The sequence below is a fragment of the Balaenoptera physalus genome (genome assembly GCF_965194825.1).
Source record: "Balaenoptera physalus genome assembly, chromosome: X".
NCBI classification, from domain to species: Eukaryota; Metazoa; Chordata; class Mammalia; order Artiodactyla; family Balaenopteridae; genus Balaenoptera; species Balaenoptera physalus.
Genome location: NC_138903.1, coordinates 120,575,671 through 120,591,682, shown reverse-complemented (window position 1 = coordinate 120,591,682; position 16,012 = coordinate 120,575,671). Strand labels below are relative to the sequence as shown.

Below are 16,012 nucleotides of genomic sequence, written 5' to 3'. Positions count from 1 at the left end.
AGCTTAGGAATCTCACAGAACTGGGTTTGAAGTTACTCAGAACACTTCCTTTTGATGTGACCTTGGACATGTTCACTGACCTTCTCTAGGACTCAGTTTGCTCACCTGCAAAACAGAAATGAGATGAAGCAATCCATTTTGGTCAGAGGCTCCTGTAAGAGAAAAAAGTGTCTTGGCTTTGGGGACAGAGAGACATGGGTTTGTTTCCTGGCTCTGCCACCCACTAACCACAATTTGGGGCAAGACACTGAAAATCTCTTCAAGCTCAGTTTCCTCATCCACACACAATAGGGATAATACCCCCTATCTTACAGAGATGCTAAGATTTAATAGTAAAAGTTACAGAAACTATAGTTGGTGTCATGCATGTTTATTATATTCATTATTGTTATTGTTCTTGTCATCAGCTACAACTTAGAGAGGGCAGAACCTGTGCTAGACGTCCTACCGTGCACTGCGGAGCAATGCACAGATGCGTCTTGGTCCTCCTGTAGAGAAGACTGAGCTTTTAGAAGGAGAAAGATGGTATGATTGTGAGAAACTAGAAACACCACTCAACTTATGCCCCTGAAAATTAATTCCTTGGGATACAGTTAAGTTATCGGCACTCTTGGGTGAAATTGCATACATTTGAAGAGTTCAAAAAAGGGATGAAGGAGCTAAGGGTGAATTACGTTTTAAGGAGCAAACATTTTAACTATAGTAAACATTTTGATATCAAGACCACAGATCAAAGCTAATGTCTTTCCTGTCAAAATTCGTAGATTTTAAATATGTCCTGGGGAAAAGTTGAGAAATGTAGGCAACGAACAAATGAACCCTTTTTAATTGCTTTTTACTTTTCTAGCCGAATGCTCATGGAGATTTTCTTCCTGTTTTACTGGCGAATTCCAATTGGGGTCATTAGAGTGACAAAACAGCTTGACTGTTCTTAAATATCTTGCTTTGTACAGAAGTTAAGTGTTGCTGCAGACATCAAGATATTACAATTCAGACCACCGAGGGAGCCTTTCAGGTCAACAGTCCACATTAGCCTGGTTCCTGCCTCCTTGATGCAGTTAAGTACAAAACAGCTGTTAAGTCTTTCCACATCAGTTCAAATGCATTACCACAATCAATAGGAGAGGAAAAGGACTTCCCTAAAGAAAGCGGCCAGTGAACAGCGACATACAGAAGGCAGGCCTTGCCATCATACTAAGCATCAGGTCAAGGAAGTAGAACTTTTGTTTCCTGCATGTGCAAATGCAGGTTCTGAGGATCCGTTCTCTTGCTCATTTATTCAATAGACAGTGATTAAGTGCTGCTGACCTTTGAACAATGGGTGGATTAGGGGCACCGACCCTCCACAGAGTCAAAAATCTGCCTAGAACTTGACAGTTGGCTGGCTGTATCCGAGGTTCTGCATCTGCAGGTTCAGCCAATCGTGGATCATCTAGCATATACTGTACAATGTATCTAGTGAAAAAAATATTCGCGTGTAAGTGAGCCTGCGCAGTTCACGCTCGTGTTGTTCAAGGGTCAACTCTACTTTGCAAATTCACCAACCTTGTGCCAGACGCTGGCAATACAGAGATAAAGAAGACAGCCTTGACGGGGAATCTCTAAAAGTTATTGTGACACACTCCTGCTCATTTTAGGAAGGGTAGGGGCAGAGTGCAGCGGAGACTTCGCAGAGGAGGGGCCATTTCAGCTACATTTGAGAGGGTGGAATGGGAACTAAGCCTGGATATCAGAGGCAGAGATTTTATTAAAGGCAAAGACAAGGCACAGAGATGTGAAAACAAACCAAAAAAAGCATTAAAATAGGTGAAGGGGGAAGGGCTGGCTCTTTGGGTCTGAACATATCTAGGAAGTGTTTCTGGGTAGATCCAGGACCAGATGATGGATAGGATATAGGAGAGGAAAGAGGCTGAAAGGCTGTGAAGCCTTACTTAGGCTTGGGCACCGGGTGGGCAGTTTGGGTTTGCCCAGCGTACTTTCTCTGTGCAGCAAAATCTGGGCCACCAGAGACGGCGCGCCCCTGGAGCTCCTGCAGCCCCATCTGGGTGATTAAGGGCTAATTCAAATATCAATTAATCGTTCCTCATTTAATTTCTTTTAAAACATTTTCACAGTGCAGATAATGAGGAAAAATCTTCTGCTTTGGAAAGTCAAGCAGGATCCACCACTTTAAAGAAATTAGTCTCAAACTCTTGCAAATTGGAAGCTAGTAAGTGAGCAGATATTGGCAGCTTGGTTCAGGAGCTTAAGATTTCCCTGTCTCACTAAAGAAAGATTGAATCATTGGTTAACCATGAAGGTTTTCCAAGGAAAAAGAGGAAAGTCCCAATGATTTTTTTTTGTTGTTTATTTCTTATAAAACTATTACATTTCCTCTTTGACCTGGTGCTAGTAGAATTGGTAATGTGTTGCAACTTGAAAACTAGCAGTTGATTATGGAATCTTAGTGTTAACAGGGACCATTTCAATAACATTAAGGCTCAGAGAGGTTATGTGGCTTGCCCAGAGTCACACAGCTACTTAGTGGCAGATCTAGCTGGACCAGAAGACAGAAGGCCAAGGTTTTCATTACCTTTCCTTTCCTCAGTGCTGCCCTCTGGCCACGGTAGTGAATGATGGTTGCATTTCTCTGGGTGGTGAGAAAGGACAGTAGGAGGTGAGGTAAAGAGATGGATGGGGGAATTCTAACAAACTCTTGGAGACAGGAGGTTCTCTGGCTCACTGTAACACCTTGGAGAAACCAGCCCACTTGAAGCAGGGGCTTCAGATTAGAGAAACATGGAAATCAGTCCCCCCGGAAAAACCCTGGAGATGCCAGACTAATGGACCCAGGCTTGGTAAAGAACTGCCAAGGGCTTTTAATTTCCTACAAATAAAACAATCTTCTCCTCCTCCAGTGCAGATATGGAGTGGGTGTTTATATGTTGGTTCCCTTGCCCTCTCCCCCAGTTTGTTTTCTGGAAAGTGGAGGGTGAAATCCCTCCCTGGCTTTTTCCACAGGACTGGTTGGGAAAATAGGGAGGAAAAGGAGTTTAGATTTTATTCTAAGTCTCTTGGGTAGTCCCTGGAAGATTTTAAGTAAGGAAATGAATGATACGAATTTTTTAACCATGTTTTAAAATTGAACTATAGTTAATTTACAATGTTGTGTTAGTCTAGGTCTACAGCCAAGTGATTCAGTTTTATATATATATACACACATATATATATATATTCTTTTTCAGATTCCTTTCCATTATAGGTTATTACAAGATATTGAACATAGTTCCCTGTGCTATACAGTAGGTCCTTGTTGGTTATCTATTTTATAAATAGTAGTGTGTATATGTTAATCCCAAACTCCTAATTACTCTCTCCCTCCCCACCCCACTATCCCCTTTGGTAACCATAAGTTTGTTTTCTATGTCTGTGAGTCTGTTCCTGTTTTGTAAAGAAGTTGATTTATATCACTTTTTTAGATTCCACATATAAGCGATATCATATATTTGTCTTTTTCTTTCTGACTTACTTCACCTTGTATGATAATCTCTAGGTCCGTCCATGTTGCTTCAAATGGCATTATTTCATTCTTTTTTATGGCTGAGTAATATTCCATTGTCTATATATATACCACATCTTCTTTATCCATTCATCTGTCGATGGACACTTAGGTTGTTTCCATGTATTGGCTATTATAAATAGTGCTGCTATGAACATTGGGGTGCATGTATCTTTTCGAATTAGAGTTTTCTCCAGATATATGCCCAGGAGTGGGATTGCTGGATCATATGGTAGTTCTAGTTTTAGTTTTTTAAGGAACCTCCATACTGTTTTCCATAGCGGCTGCACCAATTTACATTCCCAACAACAGTGTGGGAAGGTCCCCATTTCCCCACACCCTCTCCAGCATTTATTGTTTGTAGACTTTTTAATGATGGCCATTTTGACTGGTGTGAGGTGATACCTCATTGTAGTTTTGATTTGCATTTCTCTAATAATTAGCGATATTGAGCATCTTTTCATGCACTTGTTGACTGTGTGTATGTCTTCTTTGGAGAAATGTCTATTTAGGTCTTCTGCCCATTTTTTGATTAAGTTGTTTGTTTTTTAACAACATTAATTTGTATGAGCTGTTTTTATATTTTGGAAATTAATCCCTTGTTGGTTGCAACATTTGCCTATTTTCTCCTAGACCGCAGATTGTCTTTTTGTTTTGTTTATGGTTTCATTTGTTGTGCAAAAGCTTTTAAGTTTGATTATGCCCCATTTGTTTATTTTTATTTCCATTACTCTAGGAGATGGATCCAATAAAATATTGTTGCAATTTATGTCAAAGAGTGTTCTGCCTATGTTTTCCTCTAGGAGTTTTATAGTATCTGGTCTTACAGTTAGGTCTTTGATCCATTTTGAGTTTATTTTTGTATATGGTGTTAGAGAATGTTTGATTTCATTCTTCTACATGTAGCTGTCCACTTTTCCCAGCACCACTTATTGAAGAGACTGTCTTTTCTCCATTGTATATTCTTGCCCCCTTTGTCATAGATTAATTGACCATAACTATGTGGATTTACTCTCTGGGCTTTTTATCCTGTTCCATTGATCTACATGGCTGTTTTTGTGGCAGTACCATACTGTTTTGATGACTGTAGCTTTGTAGTATAGTCTGAAGTCAGGGAGCATGATTCTTCCAGTTATGTTTCCGTTATTCTTTCTCAAGATTGTTTTGGTTATTTGGAGTCTTTTGTGTTTCCATACAAATTTTTAAATTTTTTGTTTCATTTCTGTGAAAAATGCCATTGGTAATTTGATAGGGATTGCATTGGATCTGTAGATTGCCTTGGGTAGTACAGTCATTTTAACAATATTGACTCTTCCAATGCAAGGACACAATATATCTTTCCATCTGTTTGTATGGTCTTCAATTCTTTCATCAGCATCTTATAGTTTTCAGAGTACAGGTCTTTTGCCTCTTTCGATAGGCTTATTCCTAGGTATATTTTTTAATGTGATAGTAAATTGGAGTGTTTCCTTAGTTTCTCTTTCTGATATTTCATTGTCAGTGTATAGAAATGCAACAGATTTCTGTATATTTATTTTTTACCAGCAACTTTACCAAATTCACTGGTGAGCTCTAGTAGTTTTCTGGTAGTGTCTTTAGGATTTTCTATGCACAGGATCATGTCACCTCCAAACAGTGAAAGTTTTACTTATTTTCCAATTTATATTCTTTTATTTCTTTTTCTTCTCTGATTGCTGTGGCTAGGACTTCCAAAACTATGTTGAATAAAAGTGGCGAGAGTCGGCATCCTTGTCTTGTTCCTGATCCAAGAGGGAATGCTTTCAGCTTTTCACCTTTGAGTATGATGTTAGCTATGGGTTTATCATATATGGCCTTTATTATGTTGAGGTATATTCTCTCTGTGCCCACTTTCTGGAGAGTTTTTATTATAAATGGATGTTGAATTTTATCAAAAGTTTTTTTCTGCATCTATTGAGATGATCATATGGTTTTTATTCTTCAATTTGTTAATGTGTCTCACATTGATTGATTTGTGGATATTGAAAAATCCTTGCATCCCTGGGATAAATCCCACTTGATCATGATATATGATCCTTTTAATGTATCATTGTGTTCAGTTTGCTAGTATTTTGTTGAGGATTTTTTCATGTATGTTCATCAGTGATATTGGCCTGTAATTTTCTTTTTTTGTGATATTTTTGCCTCTTTTTGGTATCAGGGCGATTGTGGCCTCATCGAACGAATTTGGAAGTGTTCCTTCCAAAATGAACACATGTTGCAATTTTTTGGAATAGTTTCAGAAGGATAGCTGTTAACTTTTCTCTAAATGTTTGGTAGAATTAACCCATGTAACCATCTGGTCCTGGACTTTTGTTTATCAGGAGTTTTAAAATTACTGTTTAAATTTCAGTGCTGGCAATTTGGTCTGTTCATATTTTCTATTTCTTCCTGGTTCAGTCTTGAGAGATTGTACCTTTCTAAGAATGTATCCATTTCTTCTAGGTTGTCCATTTTATTGGCATATAGCTGCTCAGAGTAGTCTCATGATTCTTTGTATTTCTGTGGGGTTGCTTGTAACTTCTCCTTTTTCATTTCTGATTTTATTGCTTTGGGCCCTCTCCATTTTTTTTATAGATGAGTCTGGCTAAACGTTTATCAATGTTGTTTATCTTTTCAAAGAACCAGCTTTTAGTTTAATTGAAGTTTCCTATTGTTTTCCTCATCTTTATTTCCTTTATTTTTGCTCCGATCTTTATGATTTCTTTCCTTCTACTAACTTTGGATTTTGTTTGTTCTTCTTTCTCTAGTTGCTTTAAGTGTAAGGTTAGGTTGTTTATTTGAGGTTTTTCTTGTTTCCTGAGGTAAGTTTGTATCACTATAAACTTCTCTCTTAGAACTGCTTTTGATGCATCCCATAGGTTTTGGATCGTCATGTTTTTGTTTTCATTTGTCTCTAGGTATTTTTTGGTATCTTCTTTGATTTCTTGAGTGATCCATTGGTTGTTTATTAGCATATTGTTTAGCCTCCACGTGTTTGTTTTTTGCAGTTTTTTCTTGTAGTTGATTTCTAGCCTCATAGCGTTGTGGTTGCAAAAGATGCTTGATATGATTTCAGTTTTCTTAAATTTGCCAAGGCTCACTTTGTGACCCAGTATGTGATCTATCCTGGAGAATGGTCCATGTGCACATGAAAAGAATACGTATTTTGCTGCTTTCCGATGGAATGCTCTATAAATATCAACTAAGTCCATCTGGTCGAATGTGTCATTTAATGCCTGTGTTTCCTTATTGATTTTCTGTCTGGATGATCTGACTATTGATGTAAGTGGGGTGATAAAGTCCCACACTATTAATGTGTTAAGTCTATTTCTCCTTTTATGGCTGTTAGCGTTTGCTTTATATATTGAGGTGATTGTACATTGGGCGCATGTATATTTACAATTGTTGTATCTTCTTCTTGAATTGATCCTTTGATCATTATGCAGTGTCCTTCTTTGTCTCTTATCACAGTCTTCATTTTAAAGTCTATTTTGTCTGATATAAGTATTGCTACTCCGGCTTTCTTCTGATTTCCATTTGCATGGAGTACCTTTTTCCATCCCCTCACTTTCAGTCTGTATGTGTCCCTAGGTCTGAAGTGGGTCTCTTGTAGACAGCATATATATGGGTCTTGTTTTTGTATCCATTTAGCCAGTCTGTGTCTTTTGGTTGGAGTATTCAATCCATTTACATTTAAGGTAATTATCACTATGTATGTTCCTATTACCATTTTCTTAATTGTTTTGGGTTTGTTATTGTAAGTCTTTTCCTTCTCTTCTGGCTCCTGCCTAGAGAACTTCCTTTAGCATTTGTTGTAAAGCTGGTTTGGTGGTGCTGAATTCTCTTAGCTTTTGCTTGTCTGTTAGGCTTTTGATTTCGCCATCGAATCTGAATGAGATCCTTGCCGGGTAGAGTAATCTTGCTTGCAGGTTTTTCTCTTTCATCACTTTAACTATATCCTGCCACTCCCTTCTGGCCTACAGAGTTTCTGCTGAAAAGTCAGCTGATAACCTTAGGGGGATTTCTTTCTATGTTATTTTTTGTTTTTCCCTTGCTGCTTTTAATATTTTTTTCTTTGAATTTAATTTTTGTTAGTTTGATTAATATGTGTCTTGCTGTGTTTTTCCTAGGGTTTATCCTGTATGGGACTCTCTGTGCTTCCTGGACATGGGTGACTATTTCCTTTCCCATGTTAGGGAAGTTTTCAACTATAATCTCTTCAAATATTTTCTCAGATGCTTTCTGTTTCTCTTCTTCTTCTGGGACCCCTATAATTCGAATATTGGTGCCTTTAGTGTTGTCCCAGAGGTCTCTGCGATTGTCCTCAATTCTTTTCGTTCTTTGTTTTCTTTATTCTGCTCCTCAGCAGTTATTTCCACCATTTTGTCTTCCAGCTCACTTATTCGCTCTTCTGCCTCAGTCATTCTGTTAGTGATTCCTTCTAGTGTATTTTTCATTTCAGTTATTGTGTTGTTCATCTCTGTTTGTTTGTTCTTTAGTTCTTCTAGATCTTTGTTAAACATTTCTTGTATTTTCTCAATTCATGCCTCCATTCTATTTCCGAGATTCTGGATCATCTTTACTATCAGTATTCTGAATTCTTTTTCAGATAGATTGCCTATTTCTTCTTCATTTATTTGGTCTTGTAGGTTTTTACCTGCTCCTTCATCTGTGACATTTTTTTTTGCTGTCTCTTTTTTTTTTTTTTTTTATGAGTGGGATTGTGTTCCTGTCTTACTGGTTATTTGGCCTGAGGCTTCCAACACTGGAGTTTGTAGGCTGTTAGGTAGAGCTGGGTCTTGGTGCTGAAATGAGGACCTCCATGAGACCTCACTCCGATGAATATTCCCTGGGGTCTGAGATTCTCTGTTAATTCAGTGTTTCAGACTTGGAGCTCCCAATGCAGGAGCTTTGGCCCGACCCCCGGCTGGGAATCCACGGAGATATTCCTGAGAGTGGCCAGAGTCTGGAGTGCTCCAGGCGCACACACCCCAAGCCGGTGCTCCTCACTTGACTGTGATAGTTTTAAGGTGCCTATTAGACATCCAAATGGCGATGTCAAGTAGGCAGTTGGATATGAGCGGAAATGTAAACCTGGGAGTCATCAGTACATAGACAGTATTTAAAGCTATAGGACTGAATGAGGTCACTTAGGATGAGAAGAAAAGGAGGCTGCAAAACAGATTGGGAGAGAGGCCAGTGTGATAGAAATAGAACCAGGAGAGTGCAGCATTCTGGAAGCCAAGGGAAGAACAGGTTTTAAAACGGATGGAATAGTCAGATATGTCAAGTCCTGCTGGGAATCAAGTAAATTAAGAGCAGAGAAGAGACCACTGACTTCGATGACATGAAGGTCATTGATAACTTTTGCAAAAACAGTATCTGTAGAGTGAGTGGTGAAGAGAGAAACTGAAATTAGAGTTGAGGAAAAAATGAGAGATGTAGGGGCTTCCCTGGTGGCGTGGTGGTTGGGAGTCTGCCTGCCAATGCAGGGGACACGGGTTCGAGCCATGGTCCTGGGGGATCCCACATGCCACAGAGCAACTGGGCCCATGCGCCACAACTACTGAGTCTGCACTCCAGAACCCGCGAGTTGCAACTGCTGAGCCCTCATGCCACAACTACTGAAGCCTGTGCACCTAGAGCCCGTGCTCTGCAACAAGAGAAGCCACCGCAATGAGAAGCCCACGCATCGCAGCATAGTGGCCCCCGCTCACCGCAACTAGGGAAAGCCCGCATGCAGCAATGAAGACCCAACACAGCCATAAATAAATAAATAAATTTTAAGAAAATGAGAGATGTAAAGTCAAAATGGTGACTATAGACTACTTACACAAGAGATTTTGTTGTGAAGTGGATCAGAAATGAGTTGGCAGGTGGAATGGAGATTTAGGGTAAAAGGAATTTTTTGTAAAAATGGGCAATACCTAAGGCAAGCCCATTTGCTGCTGAAGATGATCAGAGGGAGAGGGAGAAATTTGAGATGCAAGAAAGGAGGGAATAATGAGAGGAAGGGGACCCCTTAGAAGGCTAGAGGGGATGTGATGAACACTGAGCACAAGTGGAGGAGATAGCCACAGAGAGAAGCAGGGACATTTCACTATAGGGCTGCTCCTTTGTCAGTTGAGTGGGGCAAAAACATCATCTGTGAGCGAAAGGTTAGATGTTGGATTTGTTTGTAGGTTTGAGAAGGGAGAGAAAGCTGTGAAATCGTTGTTTTGGACAGTAGGAATGTGAACATGAAAGCAAGTGGTGTGATGTTCAGGCAACATAGAGGGCTCATTTGAAATTTAAAATCAGGGTTTTAAATTTTAAAATGAAACCTGCCAACACTACTGTGTGTTTTTGCAAACAATATTCAGCTGCTAAAATAGAGGGATGTAGTAGGCAGAGAGGAGAGTTGACTGAAGTTGGGACTTTGCAAGACAGATGTGATGGAGAGAAATTAGTGAGCTAAGCTTGTTTACAAGAGAGTGAATACAGTGATGGATTGTTGAGTCAAAGGTTTGGACAGAGTGAATTGAAGACATAGGGTAGATGATTAACTGTGAGAAGGTGGTGAGTACCTTGCAGGTCTTGATGAAGTTAATTACTGAATGATCTGGAAGGAAGAGAAATAGGCAGATAGAGAAAGAGGAGCCCAAAAGGGAGATTGAGGAGTGACCTGTGAAGACGGAGAGGGAAAGAATGTTTCTAGAAGGAAGGAGCAGTCAGCAGGGTGAGAAATCAAGTAAGATAGGGATAGAATGACAAGAAGATCGTTGTTGACCTTGACAAGAGCCATTTCAGTGGAATGATAGGATCCATTGTGGTGGACTGAGAATTGATTGGGGATGAGGAAGTTGAGACAGAGAAATCAGAAGCTGGTTGTGCAGGGAAACTAAAACAAATAGGTGGTTGCTAGAGAGGAATATGGCGCCTTAAGTGACTGAGCAACACTTGATTTTTTTTTAAACGGAAATTATTATTGGTATAATTGTAGATTCACATGCAGTTGCAAGAAATAAACAGAGATTTTTTTTTGCATGACCTGCCCTGCTTCCTCCAACGATCACATCCTGCATTAACACAGTACAATATACCACCCAGGACATTGACACTGATATAAAATGCCAATTCTACCCAGATTTCCCCAGCACCACCTGCACTTGCGTGTGTGTATACATATTAAATTCTATACAATTTTATCACTTGTGCGAGTTCTATGTGCATCAACATTCCTAGGACTACACACGGTTCCAACACCAGATGGATCCCTCATGTTGCTCTTTTATAACCACATACGTCACCCTCCTGCATCCCTCTCACCATCCCTCCCCCATCCCTAACTGCTTACAACCACTAATCTCTTTTCCATTTCTATAATTTTGTCATTTCTTGAATGCTGTATGTGAAATCACACAGTATGTAAACTTTGGGAATTGGCTTTTCTCATTCAGCATAATTCCCTGAGATTCACCCAGGTATTGTGCATATCAATAATTTTTTTCCTTTTTATTCCTGAGTTCCATGATATAGATATACCATACTTAGCATAACCATTCACCCATTAAAGAACATCTGAGCTGTTACCTACTGGTTTTTTGATCTTACACATAAAGCTGCTATAAACATATTTGTACAGATTTTTGTGTGAAGATGGGTTTTCATTTCTCTGCGATAAATACTTAGGAGTGCAATTACTGGGTCATTTGATAGTTAAACAGTTGCATGTTTAATTTTTTAAGGGACTGCCAAACCATTTTCCAGAGTGGCTGCACCATTTTACATTCTTAAGAGCAATAGATTAGTGATCCAGATATTGGCATCATCACCAGAATTTTCTCTTGTTATTTTTTAGTTTAGCCATTCTGCTAAGTGTACAGTGGTATCTTATTGTGCTTTTTTTTCAAATTAATTTATTAATTAATTAATTTTTTTTTTGGCTGCGTTGGGTCTTCGTTTCTGTGCGAGGGCTTTCTCTAGTTGTGGCAAGCGGGGGCCACTCTTCATCGCGGTGCGCGGGCCTCTCACTATCGCAGCCTCTCTTGTTGCGGAGCACAGGCTCCAGATATGCAGGCTCAGTAATTGTGGCTCACGGGCCTAGTTGCTCCGCGGCATGTGGGATCTTCCCAGACCAGGGCTCGAACCCATGTCCCCTGCATTGGCAGACAGATTCTCAACCACTGCGCCACCAGGGAAGCCCTCTTATTGTGCTTTTAGTTTGCGTTTCCCTGATAGCTAATGATTTTGATTGGTTTTTTATGTGCTTATTGGCCCTCTATATATCCACTTTGGTGAAATATCTGTTTATGACTTTTGTCGATTTTTTTTTTTTCAGTTGGATTTTTTGATTTTTACTCTTGAGCTTTTTGCTTTTTTTGTTTTTTTACTTTTATTTGCATTTATTTTTTGCAGCATTTATTCCAGGACCATAAGTTTTTGTTTCTTCAGTTTCTTCTGGGATATCTTTTTCTTCTGGGCAACCTCCTCTTGTGGTTTAGGAACAATCTGTTCTTTTTCAGTAAGGATCATCTCAATGTGACAGGGAGAGCTCATGTATGGGTTGATCTGACCATGAGCTCTGTAAGTCCTGCGCCTCATCTTGGGGGCTTTGTTCACTTGGATGTGCTCAATGACCAGAGAATCTACATCTAAGCCCTTAAGTTCAGCGTTACTCTCTGCATTTTTGAGCATGTGCAGTAAAAATTCAGCACTCTTTTTGGGCCACCAACCCTGCTTCCAGCCCCACTGTTTGGCCTGGGCACACCTACCAACTCCATCATTGTAACGACAGAATGGCACACATTGCTTCTTTAAAGTGACGTCCTTCAGATACTTGGTGGCTTTTCGGATATGCATACCCTTAATGGCCTGGGCAGTTTCACGAGTGTTCTTAAAGTGAACACGAAGATTTGAACCTCTTGACTTGCATGATTTTGTGGGGTTTTCTGGGTCAAGTGAATAGCGAACCATTTTTAGAGGTCACCTCAGGCCGCTTACCGGAAAAGCTACTCTTGAGCTTTGACAGTTCTCTATATATTCTAGATACTCTAGATAGTTTTAGTCAGATATGTGGTTTGCAAATATTTTCTCCCAGACTGTAGCTCGTGTTTTCATTCTCTTTGCATGGCCTTTCTCAGAGAAAAGAATTTTCTTGAAAAAATTTTCTTGAATTTCACTTAAAAGATTGTGATACTCCCTCCTGTTCTTCATGGTTTCAGATGAGAAATCTGCAGTCATTCGAATTGGTATTCTCTCTGGGTAATGTGTTGTTTCTGTTTGACTGCTTTCAAGATTTCTTTTTTGTCTTTATTCATCAGAAGTTTAATTATAATGTGTCTTGGCATGCATTTCTTTGTGTTTATACTATTTGGAGTTTGCTCAGCATCTTGAATCTATAGGTCTGCATCTTTCACCAAACTTGGGAAGTTTTTAGCCCTTATGTTTTTACATTTTTTCAGTTCCATTTTCTTCCTCTCCTTCTTGGAGTCCTATGATACGAATATTGGATCTTCTGTTGTTGTTCCACAGATCTCTGAGGTTCTGTTCATTTTTTTTTACAGTCTGTTTAATTGCTGTTATTCATATTTTGTGAATTCTGTTGATCCATTCTCAAGTTCACTGATTCTATCCTCTGTCATCAATCTACTATTGATTTCATCCAGTGATTTTTAAATTTATATTATTGTATTTTTCATTTTTATAATTTCCATTTTGTTCTTTTTTATAATTTGTATTTCTTTTCTGAGATTCTATATTTTTTCATTTGTTTCATGAGAATTTCTAATTGTTGTTTAAGCATTTTTATGATGGCTGCTTTAAAATCCTTGTCAGATAATTCCAACATCAAAGTCATCTCAGTGTTGACATTAGTTGATTATCTTTTTTTAAAATTCACGTTGTGATTTTCCTGGTTCTCAGCATGACAGGTGATTTTTTTATTGTGTCATGGACGTTTTGTTAAATATGTTAGCCAAACAGAGAAGGTGCAGAGTCAGGTAAGTTTATAGGTTTCATAGCAGAAATTTGAGGGCATTCTTATCCAATGGACCTAATATTTTTTCTCTGAAACAGAGGTGCAGCATAAAAGCCCAGACACTGAGTTTGACATTCTTGGCTATGAACCCCAGCTGTTAGACCTTTGGCAAGTCAAGTAATCCCTCTATTCCTCAGTTTCCCATAGAAGGGAAATAACAATAGCGTATATCCTCATAGGAATGTTATGATGATTAATTGAAATGAAATCATATTTGTGAAGTGCTTAGAATCAGGTATTACATAAGTGTTTGTACATAAAACTTTCTCATAGGGTTCTTGTATTAAATGAAATAAGTTTGCTAAGCACTTTGCTTATCAAACTGCTCAGTATTCAGCATTCAAAAAATAGACAATCATTTTCCTACTTATTCTTTTCAGCCTTAGAGCTGTTTTCTTGAATTAAAATCATTGGTCAGAATTTGCCAAACTCAGCTGAATCCTGTGCCTTTGGTAGAGAGGGTCGCGGTGAGAGTGGGCATAGGCATCTGGAACCAGTGTGGGTAGGAATGGGGGGATGGAGCAACTGAGTATGAGGAATTTCAAAACGCCTACCTCAGTGCACTTTCTGCTGCAGTGCTCTTTGCCTGCAGTGTTCTATGCAACTTTCTGCCTTTCTTTTCCATAAGCCTGCGTGCTCTCAGGGTCAGGACCAGCAATAAGAGAAGGTTCTAACCTCTTCACATCACAACATGCCCTCTATGTTGCAATATACACCCTCTCCCAAAGTAACATTTGAGTGTCCCTGAGAAAACCATCGTTTTGAAGTGTCTGAAATATGTTCATATGAGCAGTCAGCTACATCAATCGTGAAAAAACCCTCTTAGTTCTATTTGTTTTGCAACAGTGGGAAAATCATACGACCTTTCATCATGGTAGTAAAGGAATACAAAGAAGAATTAGGAGTGCCATCTCGTGGAGCGAGCTGCTATTACCACTTAGGAGTTACAAAAAGCCACCAGTGGGAGCTGAGTATGTTTTTTTTTATATCCTCAAGGCCCAGCCTGGAAGAAATGCTTGAAAATTACTTGCTGAATAAACGAATGAATGAGAGAAGGGGATAGGGATGAAGTGGAGACTTGCTTTGGAAAGTTATTGGTAAGATGGATGTCACCTTGATCAAACGTCTAATGCCCTGGCCATTGTTGGTTTGGAGACCTTTAAAAATGGTGTTGTAGGGTACCCTGAGGCATTATCATGTACCTGCAGTAGAGGAAAATGAGGCATAAAATGTTTGCATAAGTAAATCAAGGGTACCAACTTTTCCGTGTTCTGGTCTTGGCAGTGGTAGATGACTAAACTACCTGATGGTGTTAGTCTCTTCCTGTAAGTATCAGTGTGCTACAAATAAATAAAGCATTGAAAGAACATGAAGAATAGGTTTGCTTCTGAGCTGGAGGTGCTGTCTGTGTTCTAGAAGGTTGAACTAAATGAAATTGACAATGAACTATTTTGACTTGTAACAATGTCAATTTCATACGGATCGGCCTAATATTTCAAATTAGTTCACGTAACAAATTTATTCTGGACATACAATAGGTCTAGATGCTGTGCGAGGCCCTGAGCATACAGAGACAAATAAGACAGGGGTCTTGACTTCAAGTGTCTCACCATTAAGTGGGGGAAGTGGACACTTAGATAACATGCCTTGTATTCTAGTCATTTCTGTTAAGTGCCAACTGTGTGAGGTTAAGCCAAACCCTGTGGAGGTGCGTCGGGAGCTCTAGGAAGGCATAACAATTTGGCGTGGCGGATAAGAGCACAGCCTCTGGCTCCAACTTGTCTGTGTTTGAATCTTAATTTTGCTACTTACCAGTTGGATGACTTTGGACAAAGTACTAAACTTCTCTATACCTCAGTTTCCTCATCTATAAATTGGGAGAATACAGTGCCCCCTTCATATGAATGAAGTCAGGATTAAATGAGCTAATATGTACGAAGCCCTTGACTAGCTTCTGGTAAGTGCTGTGTAAGTTTTAGCTCTCAGCATCATCGTCATCCTCAGGATCATCATCATCATCTCTGTTGCTACAGAGGAAGCATTTGAGGTGTGTTTTGTAGGGTGAGCTAAACTTCACTATTAGTTCTTTCACTTTTTAAGTTTAAAAATAAGTTACTGGGACTTCCCTGGTGGTGCAGTGGTTAAGAATCCGCCTGCCAATGCAGGCGACATGGGTTCGAGCCCTGGTCCGGGAAGATCCCGGACCACATGCCGCGGAGCAACAAAGCCCGTGCACCACAACTACGGAACCTGCGCTCTAGAGCCCGCGAGCCACAACTACTGAGCCCACGAACCACAGCTACTGAAGCCCGCTCACCTAGAGCCCGTGTTCCGCAACAAGAGAAGCAACTGCAATAAGAAGCCCACGCACCGCAGTGAAGAGTAGCCCCCGCTCGCTGCAGCTAGAGAAAGCCCGCGTGCAGCAATGAAGACCCAACACAGCCAAAGAATAAATA

At 39.6% G+C, this 16,012-nt stretch overlaps 1 protein-coding gene, 1 long non-coding RNA gene and 1 pseudogene across 7 annotated transcripts in view; 1 reads left to right on the top strand and 2 right to left on the bottom strand.

The window, feature by feature from the left end:
* Positions 1–16,012, bottom strand: part of LOC309652052 — an 877,231-nt gene that overhangs the window by 112,560 nt on the left and 748,659 nt on the right. The window lies entirely within an intron of this gene.
* FGF13 (fibroblast growth factor 13) overlaps positions 1–16,012 on the top strand; it is a 528,165-nt gene that overhangs the window by 374,325 nt on the left and 137,828 nt on the right. The gene's annotated exons all lie outside the window — the stretch shown is intronic.
* On the bottom strand, positions 9–15,732 carry LOC309652014 (large ribosomal subunit protein uL22 pseudogene; annotated as a pseudogene). The gene has a single exon. The product of its transcript is annotated as a large ribosomal subunit protein uL22 pseudogene (transcript).